This window comes from Sipha flava, unplaced genomic scaffold (assembly GCF_003268045.1).
Source record: "Sipha flava isolate LNK unplaced genomic scaffold, YSA_version1 3_pilon_pilon, whole genome shotgun sequence".
NCBI classification, from domain to species: Eukaryota; Metazoa; Arthropoda; class Insecta; order Hemiptera; family Aphididae; genus Sipha; species Sipha flava.
The window spans coordinates 3,549,855-3,570,547 of NW_020273108.1; the positions used below are offsets into that span (position 1 = coordinate 3,549,855).

The 20,693-nt window shown below is 31.1% G+C and overlaps 1 protein-coding gene and 1 non-coding gene across 3 annotated transcripts in view; both read left to right on the plus strand.

Annotated features, from left to right (window-relative positions):
* LOC112688654 (limbic system-associated membrane protein-like) overlaps positions 1–20,693 on the plus strand; it is a 532,509-nt gene that overhangs the window by 102,280 nt on the left and 409,536 nt on the right. The window lies entirely within an intron of this gene.
* Positions 1,999–2,072, plus strand: Trnan-guu. Its single transcript has one exon. It is a non-coding gene; the product is annotated as a tRNA-Asn (tRNA).

The following is a 20,693-nucleotide window of genomic DNA, read 5'->3' on the forward strand; positions in this document are numbered from 1 at the left end:
TAATGTTCGATAATGATCACCAAATGGTTCAACAAAGATTTTGTCGGTTATACATTTCAATACGGTCGTTTAATGCAATGATCCCTTTTTGTTTGCTTCACAAGTGAACTGTAGTAAATGTTCAACGACTTCTAGATAGGTATGTATCGCGATGGTTCAGTACAATAGACCGGAGATATTATACATCTTTAATAACTCAATCGATCACTAAATCATTAAAGTTTGCCTATATCGTTGTGTGAATACACATACTAAAAATTCCTAAGAATTTGTACTGAATTTCTTGGAGTATTGTTTTTATTTTACATTGAATTCTTAACATGAATGGGTGAGAAATATAAATGGTTTGTCGATATGATGTACTTCGAAGTTTAAATAATAATAAAAGATAACTCGATGTAGAAGTGTGTTGTAATTATCATTTTATATTTTTAGTAATTTTTCATAATATACCGTTTTATAGCGGCTAGGTATAAACCATTGTTATATCAATGAATAATTCCGTTTAAAAAAGTTTCCATGGCTTATATGTAGAGTAATTTTTGTAATGGTATTGAATTAAATTTAAAAGTATTTTTTAAAAAAAAAAACTATTTGTCCTCTCGTCCCATTTTAAACTGCACATTTCATTGTGAGCTACCCTAATTTGTCAGGTACATTTTCGTGTTTTATAAATTTCTACGATAACAATCACCTTTGATAAAATTCATTTTGACAGTATAAATGTTCTTTTCTCAAGATAGGCGTTAATTTAAATAAAAATCTGTTATAGGTTTGCGTAAAATACATTTACTTATTTGTCTTATTTTTAAGGTTTAACAACTTGTGTATATTTTAAATACAAGAGGCCGTTGTTTTTTAATAGAAGTCCGTTTATAGCGATTAAAATGTTCATTATAAAATAGGTATTATTCAATTTCATTTCCGTTTTTTTTTCTTATATCCCGATGTAGGTATACATTCATCCATAATTAATAGTTACGTATGTATAGTATATATATATAAACACCTATATTATGTGAATATGTAACTAACTTTAAAAAATCGTAGACGAATAAAAAAAAAAAATAAAAAAATTAATGCAGAGAATATAGACATATTAGACGTATCAGTGGAAAAGAAACAGCTAAATGTAATTAAGTAGTGAGCTTTACAGCTTTACCTAATAAAAATCCAATTACATTAGCTTACACGAACTTTCACAATATTCACTACTTTCGTACAAAGGTAATATATATTTATATATTTATTTATTTGCAAAATAATCCATTGTCGTTCTTGTTTCATTGATCGAATTTCCGTCGGTTTCGAGCAAATTGGATGTAGAATGTAGAATGTTCGCAAACACCCGACAAGAAAGTGGCGTGCAGTTGGATTTCGGTGGCGAAATTATTACGTTGACGTTTGAAATTGTTTAGCACGTGTGTCGTTTTTAAACAGTAATATATGATTTCTTACGCATAGAGTTTAAAAGTGATGGGAAAAGCCGAAAGACTTAGGTGTAAACCGTATGTTTCCTTTAGAATCGTGTGTTTCTCCTTTGCAGTCATCGCACCAGATTTAATTGATAAAAATATTTATTGCTACCGTGTTGCGTTCTTTGGCCGCAAATAATCGTAAAATAAATTTACAATAGCAATTCATACACTACAAACAACCGCTATGCTAAGCTATAATTTTATCTCTGACGAGTTTTCAACCATCATCGCAGCAGGAATATTTTGAATGAATTGACCTATGTGTTATAAGGCAAATCAACCATTATTATGTAATGTTCGCGTTGTATGGAGTTTTTCGTTGTAAAGAGTTTCGTTATAAAGAGTTTTCACTGTACATTCGATGTTATTAAATAGAGCAGCTTGCAAATAAATCGGTTTTTTTTTTAATATCATTCATTGAAATCTGTACGTTATAGTATGCCTTTTAATTATGAAAATATTATAAAACAGAAATATTCTTTAATTTAAAACGTTTTCTTTAATTCCCTGCTCTCAGCTAGCCTCCGTGGCGCAATTGGCTAGCGCGTTCGGCTGTTAACCGAAAGGTTGGTGGTTCGAGCCCACCCGGGGGCGCAAACTTTTTGCATATTTTTCTTACTTTATTCTACGTGCTTATGAATAATTTCAACATGAATAAAGGGTTTTAATCGATACGGTTACACAAAACATTAGAATTAATCTAAAATAAAATTTATTTAAATCATATTTTTATTTATATTTATACTTAGTGTACACTAAGTATACTTAGTGGATTATAATCCACGTTTCAAGATGATTTAATTTTACACACGGTTTCATGTTCATAAATTACATGTACAATTAATAAAAATAAACAAATTTAATTGTAGAATGATAAACTTAATAATATTGATAATTATAATTAATAATATAAAAAATTATATTTTATTTGTAATTGATTTGGCTGAAATAAATAAATATTAATAATATTTATTTATTTCAGCCAAATCAATTACAATTTAATACAAAACTTACATTAATAATAGGTGATTCCTGTACTAAATAAGCTATGTATCTGGTATAAAGATTTTATGGATATATAATTTTTTTTATAATACTTATTCAACTAAAGTATGACTTAACTATGACATAACATAATAATATATAGTTTAATAATAAAATTAGCATCAGTATAAATATAAATTTCAGTAGTAACTCATTTACTTAAATTTTTATTTGATAAATTTATGAATTTCTAATTCGATTATGTCAGTTTAAACTTATTCAACAAACAAACTAATCAAATGTTTTTAAATTTACATATTATCATATATGATGTTTTTAAGTATTTAAAATTTTATATTTTCAGGGAATCAAGTCCAAATAAATTCCAGTGGCATCATGAAAATTAATGTAGAACGATATTATTTAAACTCTATTTACAAATACTTTTTATGTACATAGCATTTATTGGGTTATTCTTAAAATAATTAGCATACCTATTAACAATTTCGTAACAAAAGTCAAATACAACTTATAATGGAATATTTTATAACAATTACTATTTTACCTTTAACATTCATTCGCTCCAATATAATTTTAAATTTTTTGGGTATCACTTTTCAACTGTAAGAGTGTATAATTTATGTTTTAAATAAATTTAAATTTATGTTTTATTTATTTTTATTGTTTTACATCAAGCGTTCTGAATTATTTTGAAGCAAATATTTCTGTTTTTAAAAATGTTCTCGGATTTTCTGGATATTTTATCTCGTCAAAATATATCAAAATATTGAAAACATTATCGAAATGATGTAGTTCATAATTAATGGTAATTCATGCAAACATGATACAGAATTTTTTTTCTTTATCAACTTAATATTAGTAATTATAGTAATAGTGTAACTTATTAAATTTCTGATAAAATAGTTGGTTTATTGTGATTGTACATACTATTGGCTATATTACGATAAAATTAGTTATTAATCGAGAAAAAACTAATATTTAATTACGTAATACTTGTATTTGTAATTTTCTATCTAACGAAGTATACCTATTGAACCTCGATCTAAATAATTTATGTACTCCTACCAATGATTCCAACGAATAACATTATTTGAAATAAAAAGTTCTTCAATACTGAAAGGCAAAACTATGGATTCTTACTTCGCATACCTATATAATATAACGCTATTGCTTTTTTAACCATTGAATTTTTATACTCATATTCATAATGATGTTTTCCATGTTACTGTTGTTTTAGTTCTTATTTTAAATTATTTATATTTTCTTAATCAAAAGTTTTTTTTTTAAGTGCTAAAGTTTATTGAAATTCGATGAATAAGTAATTTTTCCTATCAATATTTTGTTATTTTTAGGAAATGAAAAGTGTACATGCACTAAAGTATAAATAATTGAATTGTCTACTTGACATAATACCCATCACGCATTTACCACGGTTCGATGGATACATATTTTTAGGTACTAAATGGCTATGAAGGTCAACGTGGATTTTTTTTTTAATAAAACGTGGCTCTTTGTTTGGTTTCTTTATATTTTAGTTCCATGATACCACATTTTAGACTAATGAAATACATATACCACCTCTATCCTTTTTTTAAATCGGAAACTAGACGTGTAGAATTTAGATCACAGGGTGATTGCGATGAACCTTCCCCAAACATTCAAATATCATCGAAAATATACTATCTTTAAAATTTTTTTTGTTCAAAAGTAAAGTGTTTCAACTTCAGATGATGTGAGACGCTCTAATACATGAATATATCATGTATATATGAATGTACTATCGTGTACTTATAATTATTTATGAAAATACATTAGTAAAACATTAAACAATAACAGAATTTTATGGGATTTTACGCACTGTAGAATAAAAGTTTAATACGATTTTATTTAAAAACCATTCTATAAAAACGTATACTATACATATTATTTTAATAATTTAAATATGTACGTTGTTATTATGTGTTTATGTGTGACGACGTACATGGTGCTATTGGTCTGAGATAAAACGAAGAAATATATATTCAACAATAGACTTATGTGTTCGGCCTTCCACTTCGTAACTATCTGTCTTATCAAAACATTAATAATTATTTAAGTGCGCCGAACTGTATTCGTGTAACCCGATTTCTTTTGTTTATTTAGGGGTTTAGATTAAATTTATTATGAAGACAAATTCCTTTATGAGTCGAAAACCACTCTAAGTATGTAAAAAAAAAAAAGAAGAAATAAGTCTGAAAAAAAACAATAAATTAAACATTTGAAACATTGTCTTTTAGAGCTTAACTTTTTGGGGCCAAAAAATTCAAACGTCAAAATCCTAGAAATAACCATAATATTTTACCAATAGCCGTTTAGTTTATTCATCTAGTTGGAAAGTTACCGCGTTAAGTAAGCCTCGAACTTCATTCTGTGCGATTTTAACCGTTGAAGTCGAATGTCATAATTCTATACTATTCAAATGAATAGTGTCCCGGAACCATAAATAATCACATTATATGGTGAAATATGAATCTCCAGATTTTGTAAATTTTTCGTGATTGACATAAACTTAACCTCAAAATATGTTTACCTGATTTTTAGTATGATTGCATCACGCAATTTAACGACACAGATCCATGTTTTGTCGGATTTGTGTTATTAATTGACGAGTAGAGAGAAAAAACGACTATTTTTTATTTCTCTGAAATTATAATAAAGAATATAGTTCATTGTATTGGTCGTTCGACATAAATAAAACATAAACGTTATGTATTAAGCGTACCTATGTAGGTTATGTGCTTAGGTACACTGATAGTTGCTGTAAACATTTAATTAAATTCAACATTAATCATTTATGATTTATGATTCTCAATATTCTTTTTTTTTTTTTATCTTCTTTTTATTGACAATTTATTTTTACAAATAGTTTTTACAATACACGAGAAAACCAACAGTACTTACCCTGTTTTTAAGATTATAAATTATAAGAGGTGAAGGCATACTTCTTCTCCTTCACATCTACTATCATATTTTATAATGTACTACGATCTGTAAACATTTACTTACTTCTTGTTTTTTATTGTAACAAAGCTGTAACAATAATTAACACATGCACCATTCGATTAATCACCCTTAAGATTCGCTGCCATTATAATGTTTGTGCATTCGTTTATGAGCCTACACGAACGCAATGTTTGTTGGACATCTTATTCCAAAAACATACGATTTACCTCTGCCATATAGTCGTTCGGTTGATTGTATTATTATACCTACGTACGTACGTATATGATTATTCATAAAATGGCGACGGCCAATGATATGCAAATTTATATAAATTTTATACATGTATTATTATGATTATTATATATATATATATATACACATTCGAATTACACATTTAAAATATTCTGCTCTCATGGAGAAGTGTAGGTACCTTTGGTTATTGTTGATTATTTTAGAAGATTTATATCACATAAAGACCGCCGCCACCATTGCAGTTGGTATTGTCAGATTAAAATTAAACTCTTGGAGTTCATAGCGTTTCGTCATTCATAACTATCAAATTAAAATAGTTTGAACGTCTGTACGCGCAATGAATGGAATTCATTGCTCATTAATTACTTTGTGAATGCGTGCCCCCCCCTCCCCCGGAATATGCTGAATTTAAACGAGGTGTTTCAAAGAATCCGTTTCTGGTTGTTTTTTTACGTTTATTTAATGACTTAGCGTGTGTAGATTATAACTAGTTTCGTACAGTTACATTATTATAGTAATATTTTAAAATCCCATCATGATAGTAAAACAGCAAAAGAAAATAATTTTGTAAAAAAAAAAATAAATAAAAAATAAAACGTAAGCATAAACTTTGAAATTATATTTTTTCGAGTGACGCGTGTGTGTTCCGTAATACAGTATTATGATGTCGTTGAAAAATTAAAATCTCACTGCGCGCTATAGATTGTAGAGCAATTACACCAGTCGTTAAAGTGGATAGTGTTTTCAAATGAATCTTTAAACGATTTTTTTTCATTCATTTAAGGTGTACTTCGATCACATCATATTGTTTTACAACAACCAAAAATATATATTTATTATATCTGTACAAAATTGTGGGTTACCTTTATCTGCACTCGAACCTTACGGATTATCGTTTTCGAATAACAACACTCCGAGAATGCATTTGCGTTTTTCGATAATGACCGTAAACATGGGCAGCACCGCAGTTTCTTAGTTTGCAATAATGGGCTTAAAAAACAATGTAAGTCGTTTGGTTATTATTAAATTTTGGCAACGTAACATAAGCATTTACAATATGATATGCTGTATATTTGTATATAATTTTCAATTATTATATTTTTCAAGCGATAAACGTTTAAAATAATGTAGACTCGAGGCTAATGCGTAAAAGGATAGCCGTCGCCACTTCCTGTCGGTCGAATTTTATTATCGCATTTAGTGTTCTGTAAAAAATAACATTTGTACAAATGATCTCGGACACATCAGACCAACATTCTTGTCGCGTTCTCTCTCACTCTCGCTCTCTCTCTCTCTCTTTCCATTTCACTCCGTCCCAGTCACGATGGGAAATAATAGCAAAATAACGTACAATGTAATACAAAATACACCAACTCGTATTATAATATGCGTCTTTACCCGTACGGAAAAACGTAGCTGTGCATACAATATCATGCGTGTGCCCGTACGTGCGTAAACTTTTGTGTCACATTTCGCATACATACAGAACGCGTTTGCACTGACAATATATTGTATACGTTTCGTAGAACCTATTTAATTCTCGCGTAGTTCGACACGAATAACTGCGACCTGACGGTGTACGGTTTTATTTTTTACTCGGAAAATAACGTGTTACTCGCAGTCCGTGATATTATTATAATATCCCAGAATGCAATCGCTTTGGTCGTATATGTTCTGTATTGTAAATTGATTTCAAAACTCTTGGACGACAATATAGCACGATATCATATTGTTTTACGACGTATCATTCCTGCAGGAACGATGAATTATTGTGGTTCCGTTGATGTGCATGAAAAAACGTATCCTACCGAGCGTTGATTGCTGTTCTGGGGTAGATCTCGACACTTACCATATAAGTTATTTGACGCTTTTAATCGGCCCATTTCAATTCCTGCGCGAATTTCTTTCGCGTTCATCAACAATTTCATTTATACCATTGATAATCAATGATAATAATATATAGCTTTGTACCTACTTAGTTATTAAAATGTTAAAAGTAAAAAAAAGTAAACTAAAGCTGAAAAGTAACTGCTCTGAACATATTATTCAGAATAGAATTTTACTGTATGCTACATAATAATATAAAAAAAAAAATATAAGAATTATTAATTATATCTACAATAATGGCAATTGTAGACATATTATTAATTTGTATTACTTACTGAACAGTAAATTATATTCTTAATATCTTATTTTTAATTTATACTTCACGTTAAGTGTTGTGTTTGAATATAATATTGTAGAGGCATCAATTATATTTGCTGGCTCATGTGTCAAAATTGATGAACTTAATTTTCAAATGAACAAGATTAAGCTAATATTAAATTGAGATATTGCCTACAGAGCACTGCAGCAGGTATTTGAGCAGTGTTCGAGCTGGAAAAATCTTTCTCGCAACGCGTCTCACTCCACGTCGTGGCGGTACATTGTTCTACGGATGTGGTAATTATATCCCTGCGGGACGTTTACTCGCGTCCCTTTACACGTCGCGTCGCCGCATCGCACGTTCTCCGGCCATTGTATTGCAGATTCGACGTCGAGAACTTTCGCCCAACGCGAAGGAACACGTACGTTGCACTATAACGCCCAACCGTTCGTGAGAACACCTTCACGTTCGTTGTAACCTCGTTACTCGTACGCGTTCCCGATTTCCCGGTTACGATTCATTTTCACTTAGAGCTGTGGTTTTCGACTTGGGGTCGCCAAGAATAAAGTTCAAATACTTCTCATTTTACTATCACTGGTCACTATATCTTAAATACAAAATAATTATGCACTTGAAATTCAACATAGTCATTTCTCTAATACCCTAAATGAGTAATAGGAACGGATTTTCGGAGAAAACGTATTTTAAAGGGTCGAACAATATTTGGTGGGATGTGTAACTTTTTGGTTAACTAGGAACATTTTTTAATGTCTTCATAATAAATTTATATTAATTAATATCGATCAAAAACTATGTAAATTATAGTAATATAAATAAAAATAAGTATAATTATAACGTACGAAAATTGTGTATTTTTTCAATCTAAAATGATTAGGATCAGGATTATTAATTAATCTGATTTGAAAATATCTCTCGAGCCAGTCCGGTTATTCATCTAGTAAGTGGATATATTGAAATCGGAAATTATTTCGTATTCTAATTAAAAATGAAATTATCATTTTGATTTTTAGAACATTATAACTGGCTTATGAAGTATGTCAAATATTATTAATGTACATACACTGCATAAAAGGAATTTTTTTTTGTATAGGAATTGAAAACTTGAAATTGGTTCTATTATACGCTGACGGTAAAAATTATAAACTTAATTATATATAATATCACCGTATAATATGTGTGTCCATATTATAAAACTATCTACATGCGGTCTAAACTATTGCTTTGATGATCGTACTCAAATATTATATGATGCGTTGATATGACTGATAAGTTGATATTTCATTCATTAAATACGCATAATAATTATTATTTTTAATATACATCATCATCATCGATATAAATATATAAAAACCATATTTTAAGCCCCGGCTCCACGGGTAAATTCAATTAAAATAATATCGAATATTTCACAATATTGCGTTAGCTGATTGCGTGTCTGTAGTATTTCCATTTAAACGTTACATGCGTATACGGCTGTTCTGACCGTTTTCACGGGATGTCGACGTAATCTGAACATATAAAATATGTCGATTATTATGAACTAACTCTGTACGGTGTGACTAGCGCAATACGGACTGAAATAATAAACATAATATTTTGATATTTTTAAGGTTTTTAGACTTTGAGTAAAATAAGAAATATATTTACCACGATGTGTTTTTTGTTCGTATACAAGATTTCGATCAGAAGGAGGTTCCGATCATCAAAACCGTATGCGATTTTTATATAAAATGTTGTTTAGTTAGTATTAAAATAGATTAAAAGAAGTAAGTTTATGCGCATTATTCAACGGTTAGTTGAATAACTAACGTTTAATACTTGCAAAATACTGGTGAATTATTGAAAATAATATGGTAAACTTTACAACACAACGGTTTTCGAGGAAGTCGAATTTAAGCTTATTTTTTTAAAAAAATAATAATCGTAGATAAATAACATTTTCATTGAATTCTTATATTACCGTTTACCTTAGATTGTATAATTTTAAGAATATTAGTTTTTGAGCTATTTATAGAAAATTGAAAAAAGAGTTTTTTATGTTTTTCTTAGCTTTTTCAAAAACGTCAATAAAATAATTTTGGTTTGACAAAAAGTCTTAATATTTTACTAGAAAGTTCCTCATATATAAATATTGTATAAATATTACATACATATATACTTACAAATATATTATGGATGATTGAAAAATAATTAAGTTTAATAATAAAAAAGAAAAATTTCGAGCGTCTAAAGATAACATTTTGAAAAAAACGATAAAAAACATGAAAATCTTCTACTTTCCTGTAGTAAATTCATAACATTTTTTATATTTTTACTTTAGGCCTAAAAATTGAACACAAGGTTTTTCATATGTTTTTTTTTTGTAGAAAAAAAAAATTTTCTTTTATGGGAATTTGAAATTTTCAAGTTTCTTAAATTTTATATGGCCTTTTTTGTTGTAAGTAGAAACTCCAAAAGTTCAATCTACTTAGTTAAGTCATTTGATTTTTCTACTAAACCAACTAGCTCTGGAAATATTTAATGATCTACCCGACTTCGTTCACTTATCCATTATGATTTCATACAATTCGAGTAAACATAGTCATTTTTGATTTCGGGTGACAACTCATAATATGGCATAACTGTCATCGTAGTAGTGGAGTACGTTTTAATTTAAATTATTAAATAATTAATTTCATATAACGTTCAAGAATTTGATTTTTTTCGTTACTTTTTAGATTATTATATGTTTCATGTTACTTTTATTTTCGTGACGATGAAATATTATAATAATTTCAAGTATTAAGAATTGAGTTTTTTTTTTAAATTTTTTTTCAGTAATCCTCAATACACCTCGTACAACTTCATTACATTACTGTACAAAACCTAATATTTTACGGACTTCCATTAAATGGCGTTATACGGTTTAGCGCCATGGTTTAATATATCATCATTATTATATCACTGTATGCGAAGGATAATACTTATTATTTCACCGTCTCGCGTTGTTGATCAAAACGATCAAACTCTGTGTACGAATTATATTATAATAATATTATAATATAATAATATCATCTGTTACAATTACATTATTACAAAATGTGCGTTTTCGGTCTTTGTTTCTTTCTCTTTACGCGTTGACACCGTCGGAAAAGCAATAAAATAATATGATATAATAGTGTTGTACTACCGGGTGGTTGTATTTTTTTCCATCACCCCCGTAGCGTTATTAAAACACTTAAGTCGTACCAGAAGGTTGGATGACTGATGTAATGCTATATCGCGGTAACATTATAGGTGTGCAATATGCATGAAAAACAGCAAAACCATACACACGTCTTCAGCGAGGGCAGTTCAAATGGGACTTGTTTTTCCTGCTCGCGACGACTACTGCTTCCGCCGGTACCGTTGTGATAAATCCCTGAAATATCGATTCGTAGGTGGAGAGAGCTGTTGGGAAATATGTCGCGCGCGCCAACCATTTTGCACAGGACGTGATGTATATGTTGAAATAATAATAACGATAATAATAATAATTGTAGTAATAATAGTAAGGACGATAAAATAAAGTAAATAAAAACAAGAGGGACTGCTTAACATACAAAGTTTAGTAAACTCCGGAACGTGTTCGGAAGTGTATAATAATATGCTCTAGGTGTAGATACGTATTTTATTGATATTTTTATTACATTGAGCGGTGTGTACACTTATACGTATATATAGATATTGGGTTCCTCGCAACCGCCAATTGTTTTTGAGCGTTTGTTAATCACTATACACTGTACTATTATTCACGTGCTTTCATTTTATTTTTTTCCGTGTTAATGGCGGTATAATACCGAAGAATTTCATTCCGTACGCGCGACACTGCTTCTACTGCTGCGAGATTAAAATTCCCGTGGTATTCATTCTCCCCCCTCTGAACCGACAAACGTTAAGCTCTACAAAGGTTTTACTTTGGATTTTGTTTCGAGCGAAATTAAAACGATGTCATTAAACGTTTACGTTTGATCTTGGCTCCGATGTTGTTTCACTGTTAGCGCTACCGGTCAATAAAAAAGTGCAAAACACCTAAACAATAATATCCCCGTGTTTGTTGTGAACGAAATCCGTACTTAATCGTTTCGGCCGGCTGCGCGTTTCGATCGATCACGCAGTGTATAGGTCAAAATTTTCAAGCATGTTACGAGACTATCTGTTACATAAGTATTTTCGAATAAATATACAATGATAATATAGCTTATATCTACTTGAAATTTTCGATTTTCCCAAAATGTGTGTTTTTTTTTTTTTTTGTGATAGTTAGAACATTAAAAGTTCGACTTAAATTATTAAGAAATTTGATCTTTCCGCTACATAAACCATCTTTAGATATATAAACTGATTTACTAGACCTACCTCTTTAAATCGGAATCGTTTTTTTCAATAGTACTGGTACATTGGTTTCAAGTTTTATAGACCAATATAACAGTGTCATCCCTGTATCTCATCCGCCCGTGTAGTATTGCTTTTTTTTTTATTTTATTATTATCGTTAATATGAATTACAATAAAAACATTTTCTAGTTATAAACATAATATATTCGTTTTTTGTGTAAGTGATATATAATACGTGTAAATGATATTACTCGTTGCACTACATCAACGCGCAATAGCTATCCGCATAAAGGCAGTGTCTTTGTATTATGTACAAATATATCTCGTAGGGTTTAGGATAATATTTTATTATTATTACGTGTGCGTACATTAAAACTATATGCATGTTTCGTCGTGTAATATTTTTTGTGTACTTGGTTTGTGGAAATATAATTTAGAAAACATTTTTTTTTTTTTTACACTCTTATTGTACCAGTACTGTTTTATGTTTTGAAATATAACTATTCAGTCACATTGAGTTGACCGTCTCTGATCTATAGCATGATAAATACGACTTTTAATATCACCACAGGCGTATATGATACGAACAGTGAGTATAACACGGTGCTGTTTACTTACTCGTATGCCACATAACATATAGACACGAAAAGAAAATCAACAACAACGCGTCGTATATGTAATACGGATATATCTTTTTCATACGGTAAATAATCATGTGTAGCGCTCGTGTTTACTGACACGACAATATCTAGAAATTACGTTTCAGCGTGATGAGTGTTTGTATAAAAATAATAATAACAATAACCAAAAACAAGTCGAAGTGAAAAACTTATCGGGGAAAATAGCACAATGTATTTGTTGGGTTGGTCCCTGCGAGAAGTATTGGAAATCGTTTTTCGTTCGATCGCGACGCGTGTATGTAATGATTTCGATTTCGATGTAGGTAACTTTTGAATATCAAAGACATACAGTATACTAATCACTAATCGACATAGACATGGTGAGATGCGTATTTTCGTCGTTATTAAGCGTATAATCTATGCACACCTTCCGAGTCTGTTAACAATTTGAGGTAGAGACTTTTAGCGAGCGAAAACGAAAAAAGATACAATTTCGAACATTCTTGATCCGGAATAAGATTGTAAATAAATAGTACATAATTTTATTACTGTAATCGAAAGTTTTTAAGACGTTGCTAAGAGTATATGCGTTTACTTCTATAGAAAGTGAAACTTTTTTCTAACGTGGGAAAGAAACTATTTTTTTCGATAGGGTATTATTAATAACGTTGTAACTTTTTCGCACCAACGCTGAACATCCACTGTGTCATAGCGTAAACTAATAATAAATTAATAATAGTTTTTTTAAACGTTATTGACATTTCGCTTGTATCACAAAATGTAACATACTTCTTGAGGTTACTCGTTGTATCAGAATAACTAAGAAAAATAAAAATCGAGAATTTGCCTCTACAGAGTCTCATTTCGCATCAAGTAAATTATGCTACGATGAGAAACTTTTGATATATAGATTACTACTCAAATTTCGATAAAAAAAAGCTCTGTTCAAAATCTAAAACTAGTTCCGTCCGAGTATTATAATTTCTAAAATATTAAACCTTTCTGAAAAAAGTGTGGGAGCCTAACTTCTTAATTCCCGAATCAATCGCGTGTTAGCCAAACGTTTTCGTTTATCTCACGGTAGTGCCCTGCTAACAGATTTGCAACATCCCGCGGTCGGAAGTAAAATAAAAAATAATAAAAAAACTGCCTAAAAAAAAAAAAGTATACTCAAAAGTGATTGAGCACCTACTTACATTAATATTATATTATAGCTATATCGTATCGCGTTACCTTGACGACCGTCATTTGTTATTTCAGCAGTTACGTCGAAACAAAAAAATGTATATTATATATATATATATATATATTTAGATGGATTTAGGTACACGGACGTTATATTATTAAACGTTTAGAAACGGGACGTGGCGACTGTATAACACGTATGAGATTTTAATATTTCGTGATCTGTTTGTAAAAACGTAAAATCTTACCTAATAATATAACTCGTGTGTTGGTTACTACGAGTACAGTACAACATTATGGATTATAATAAAAATAATATGAATATCTAATAAATATAATAAGATATTACTCGCGGCGACGGCGACTAGTTTTTTTTTATAGAAGTGTCTTACATATCCTACATATTCGTGCTCCGACGATCAAACTTTTATTTAGATTACTTTTATCAAAAGTCTTTATTATTTAGTCTGGCATTGAAAATTGATCATGCTATTTTATTGTTTTCAACATTTATCGATTATAATACTTCGGATATTGTTCGTATTATTTAATTACAATGGATTAAAATTAAAATCTAATATTCATAACGTTATGGGTTGAGGGAAATTGCTGTTGAAAATGCTAGATAATAAAATCTGGATAATCCAACTACCTACGTTTTGTACAAAAATGCTTTTTTGAAGATAAATTATTTTTCAATCAAAAATTCTCATCTTGACCTGCTTCTGGTATCATAATTTAACAAAGTCCATGAACTACGTGATCATATAATTACCCAATTGGTGCGTTTTGGCGTACATTGCACAATATCTACTGATATTGAATTTAGAACGATGAACTAATATGAAATATTACGCCATAATATTTTTTTTATATTTTCAAGTTGCATTACTACTATATTGTTTCCCATTTTGAATCAAATACGAGTACACATGTTTGTTGTTCATTTGTACGTATATGTATACAATTTGTGTGTTTAATTTCCGGTGAACGCATCAAATTGTACGTATTTACAATCAAACAGTCAGACAGTCATACAAACAGTCACACACACACACACACACACACACACACAGTCACACACACACACACACACACACACACATTTAAAGAGTGATATGAAAGTGTTGGTATGATAATAATAAAAAAAAATCACATGCGTCGTATCGCCTAATATGTGTTCGGTTCAAAGTAGTGTGTATATTATGCATTTGGAAAACTTCGAGAGGGTCGGCTTGCGGTTTATTTTATATTTTATTTACCTTCAACTTTTTGTTGACAAACGAGTGACAGACGTCAGTAGTTTATATTATTACCGATTTTTTTATGTTCGTTTGTCGCCGGTTTATTTTCTATTTATTTTTTATTTTTATCATTTCGTTATTTCGTCCGAATGGCGCAACAGGCTGGTACAACTAAATGGACCTGCACGACGTGCAGGGGGTGTGAAATCAACATTGTTGTAGTCGTCATCGCAGTTATCGTCCCAGTAGACGACAACGACGACCCAAAGTCGTAAAACAAAAGTCCGGCGGCGGTTGTACATCACGGCTAGTAAAGCTTTGCAGTGCAGCAATTTAAGCGCGTTATTGACAAAAAAAAAAACGTGTGCAAAGCTAGTTTATACGCTTAAAGCCCGTATTGTTTTCCAGCAACAAAAACGACGACGATATTATATTATTATTGTTATGTGTCTTCAGCAAACTCTCTCGAACTCGAACTTTTATATGACTCAAAGAGCAGAAGAGATTCTCCGACGAGTTCCTTACCAAAAGTTTTGTACGATCCGGGAATTTGAGACCTGTACACGGTCCTCTAGAGAGGTGATTTTTCCACCGTAAATATTCAATATATTATAATAAATTACGTTTACCTTTGCTTGGAATATTGTTTTCTTTCGATACGATAATATTTATCATTATTGCCGTCGGACGTGCACCACAGATAACACGAATAACACTGTTGGCTTTTAGTTTTTTGTTATATATACTTAAAACCGTGTAATTTTACGTTAATTTTATGTCAAAAGAGCACACGGTATACCGTTGTGTTCCCTAACGTAATTGTTATCAAGTATTAAGTTTTGAATAAATCATCGCCACCATTTTATATCTATTTTAAATATGTTTCAAACCTTTTTTTTAAGGGCCATCAGAAAAATTTTAGTTTTAACATTAATTCAGTGTATAATATCATATTATCAAATATGACAGTAATTCTTTCTTTAGTTAGTTTTTTTTCAAAATGTTTTCAATATTTGTTTTACTGATATTATACATGTCAAATATTTTACCGAAACCAAAAACTGACGAGACAAATACCTAACCAAAAAAAATTAGTGATATGGAGTTATTTTTGTTCATCATATAAATTATAAGCCTCGATCAATACATTAATATGTACGAGTATAATCGATGAACGTATGAGCTATTAAATATATAGTGTTCTAGAAAAAAAAAAAAATTTGAAAAGTAACCCACATTGAACAAAAACCATTAGAAGTAATTATTTTCTTAAACCCGAGTCATCTGTCAATCAATATCCATGGATTATAATACTAATATTATTATACGTGTACACTATATTTTCACTTTAACACAACGAATACAATTAAAATAATAAAAATATTGTAAATAGCCGTATTACGTTGTGATGAATATTAATATTGGGTTTACTTATAGTATTAAACCGTATAATGAAATTACCATATTCTGTATGGTGTTATGATAATGATAACGGAAAAAAGTTCACCACACGTGTCCAAGACGAACAAACGTGCGATTTCTGAACGTTTCCAAGTAAATCCAACAGTTGTCATTGTCCGTTTTTCCAAAGTTGTACCGAATCACTTTTCATCCTCAGGCAGAACTAAAGCAATGTACCCCTTAGGTTGTAGAGTTGTCACACTCACTGCTTTTAATTTATATAATACGATTCGGAAAAATCTGAAAAATTGTAATTAGGTTTCTAGCAAAACAAGAAATAACATTTCTTAAAAATAAGTTAATTTTTCAATATTTTTGCGCTCACCAGCTTCAGGCGCCCAAGGCAAGTGTCTCGCTCGCCTCACCCTAGTTACGGATCTGCGTTTTTCCGTTTTCGTTCACCCGAACGCGATAAAACTCTTCGCGAATCGAAAGCGAATGTTCGACAACGGTTTTAGGGTTTATTGCGAACCAGACGACGAGCTCTCGTACACCGATGCGTGGCGCGCGACAATCGTAGTGCGCCACTGATGCAGAACTAATCGCTTGCGCAAATCAGAAACGGTACTCTTCGGCAAAACAGTGTAGCTCACGAACGCGTCACAAAGATGGGCGGTGAAGGGATGGTCGTATATTTCCAATGGAAAAGCCACGGTCGGAATAATTGCACGGGATTGCTTGCGCTCTCTGGCACAATACGCGGTCGCGCACGTGACCGTACCGTCGAGAACTGATAAACAACAAAGGATGTTCGCAGGCGTTTGTTTCCGTTCACGACGTGCGCACCTCCGCATTCGGGGCAACGTTCGGAGACAGAGCGGTCGAGGGTGGATCCCTGTTACCGCTGCCGACGTCGTCGCGCATTCTTTTTAACGTACGCGACGAAATCTGCGCTTTTTTTCACTTTCGAAACCGTCGAAGACTGATGGTGCGCGCGTATTATATTGTTATTATTTTTTTTTCCGTCGCGTACACGATACGTACACCATCTATTATCGCGTGCATCGTTTTCCAATGAGTAATGGTTATTTATTTATTATTATTTTCTCCCGGATAATGGAAGAGCGGCGGCCCTAAACGTTTTCCAGCCACCGTACTAATATATATATATATATATGGGTATGCGTGGGTGTGCGTATAAAACCGTATTCGACGCGTTGTTGTTGTTGCCACGGTCGCCACAACATACATTTATTTTATTTTTAACGGAAACCGTGCTCCCGCATCCTTTGTGCAAAACGGTGATAGTTTCAGTCCAAATGAGTTTTCTCGCGTTGATCTATCGGAATATCAGAAAGCAACGACGAGGGATGATGGGACAACTTTATGCAAAGTCATCAAAGTTTGTGTTCTACTCGCGCCCGCAGATGCTACGATGTATATGTATTATGTTTGAACTCTACGCGTTTATACACACTCACGTGCATATTTAAATCATTTCTATTGCAGATATACATTGCACATAGCGCACCACGATGTGTGGTGTGGATATCACCGCCGCCGTTGCGCCCGTCATCGTCATTAAATTCTGATGTCGCGCGTACGGAAATCGTACCCATAAACGTGAGCGCGTACGTACGAAGAATTTTCCCCGAAAAACTAATATATTTGTACGCATATGATATACGCTCGGATGGTACATAATAATCGTAGTCGTTTACGATACATCATAAACGCTTTAAAAGCTGAGCTTATGTACATACACTCTTGCGCGCGTATTATCGCCGAGTACCAGTCGGTACAGTGGGGCTCACCGGCTCGAACGCAAAGGGTATGTACGCCGCTATCGAGCAACAACGATATAATATTGACGCGTTGATAATTCAGACTCAAAGAGAAGTTTCTGCGATATCCTCGGAGCGGTATTTGACGTCAGCCTTTGATTTCAAGAATACCGCGTTCACATAAATTTAAGTATTATCGAATCGAACAAATCCATGCGTATTCAATTATTTTATATCAACTATGAATTAGAATAACACACGAGGGAAACAGTGGATCTTAGTATTCTTTACGAACATTATATGAAATAACATAACGCACCGAATAACAGATATTGATTTACAAACACGTGATATTTTTAATCCTCGGACTACAGATGACTTGTAATGTTTATTCGATTTTCAATAGTACGTGACAATTATTATATTTTTGCAATCCTTCGAGTTTGATGTCAAATTTTCATACAAGATTCTGTGGGTCCATCGTTATCTACGAAAACATTTTGCGGAAAGACGTTGAATCACGATACTGTGATGGCTAACATGATATTGTACATCATTTACGAGTACAATGGTTTTCAATACACATTATACGTGTAACTGCTAAAACTTTATCTTATACACCATCGACGAGCCCTTGTAAATAAATAGTGACTTTTGTCGGTTCGAATTATATACAGATTGCTAAGTTATATCGATGAAAATGAAAAAAAAAAAAAATAAACAACAAAACCGTCCTGAAAGATAGATGGTTGAAATACGTTCGAACAAATTCGTATATTGATAAGAAAATGAAGCCATTTAGAATTTTAAAAACTCTTTTATCAATTATCTATTCATAAATTTACTCCTGTTGGGTTTAAAGAAAAAAAAATTGAAAATCTTGCGGCCTTTAAATCATAAAACTCTAAACCCCATTATACTTACGTCCAGTCACCCATCTCCTCTGTAAGTTTCAGTAAATAAAATTGACGATTTTTTCACTTTTCCCTTATAAATGTAGTTTTAAACGAACAAATTAATACGACTACAATACGATAAATGCTTGCTGTTTTGTGTAAAATATATATACAATTCACAGATAGTGGTGGCAGTGACGGTAAATCAAACAAAATCCAGTAAAATTAAAAGATATGTAAAAAATACACATACTGCGTGGACGCGTTGCAAACCCTTGGTTAATATGAAAAGTTTTCTGTTAAAAAAAATACATTTGAATATATTGTTCGCCACCCGTACGCTGTGGACAGGTAGGTTATAATATATACGCCTATTATGTTTATGTTCATAAGCCTATATTATTAAAAATTAAATTAAAATCTTCATACACATATAGTTATTATATATGTATACGCGCACACATTCTTGATGTTGTATTATATTATCGTAATATAAAAGCGACGATGGATCATTAAAAATAAAAATTATTTAATGCGATTATTATTCCGGACACAATAATCATAATAAATATAATGGATCGCTGTTATAACATAACGTCCAACACAATTTCATATTGTATATATTGTACATACAGAGTGATATTCTTAACGTTTAGCACTCATTTTTTTTATTTCGGTTAACTTAATCGAATTAACTTTTTGCCAAGCATAATTTGAAGTTATAATTTATAGTTATGGGTTCGCTCACGTCAACTTTAAGTAATTAATCATATAGGATCTATGTTAGATTTTTGGTCTTGGTATCTTTTAGAGAAACGGTTTTTGAATGATACCAAAAAATATTTAATGCTTTTCGAAAATATGAAAAAGTGAAAAAAATGCATAATAGTAAAGAATAGTAAAAAATATATTTACCTATTTTGTTTGGCGCAAAGGTAGTGGTTGTACAGAATTACATGAAATTATATTTACATTTTTCCTCCAGAAACGCGTATTATTACGTTAAGCGGACGGAGACACGAGTGTCCTAAACGTTAAAAAAACTACACTGAATGCTATTTGCACAGGCGCACGTATATTAACCTATTTGTCTTAAACAAATATACGTGCATGTACATAATATTTTTAATATAAATTGTATTCATTCCTATATATATATATTTATATGTATGTATGTGTGTTTATGAGAGGGTATGTTCACGGAGATACATTAAGTAATACATACGGTGTTAAATATTATTCGTTTTTTCCTTTATACATTATTCTGAAATGAATTGCGTCCCGAAGTTATTTGTAATAGTTACTTCACGAGTTGCGTCATGGT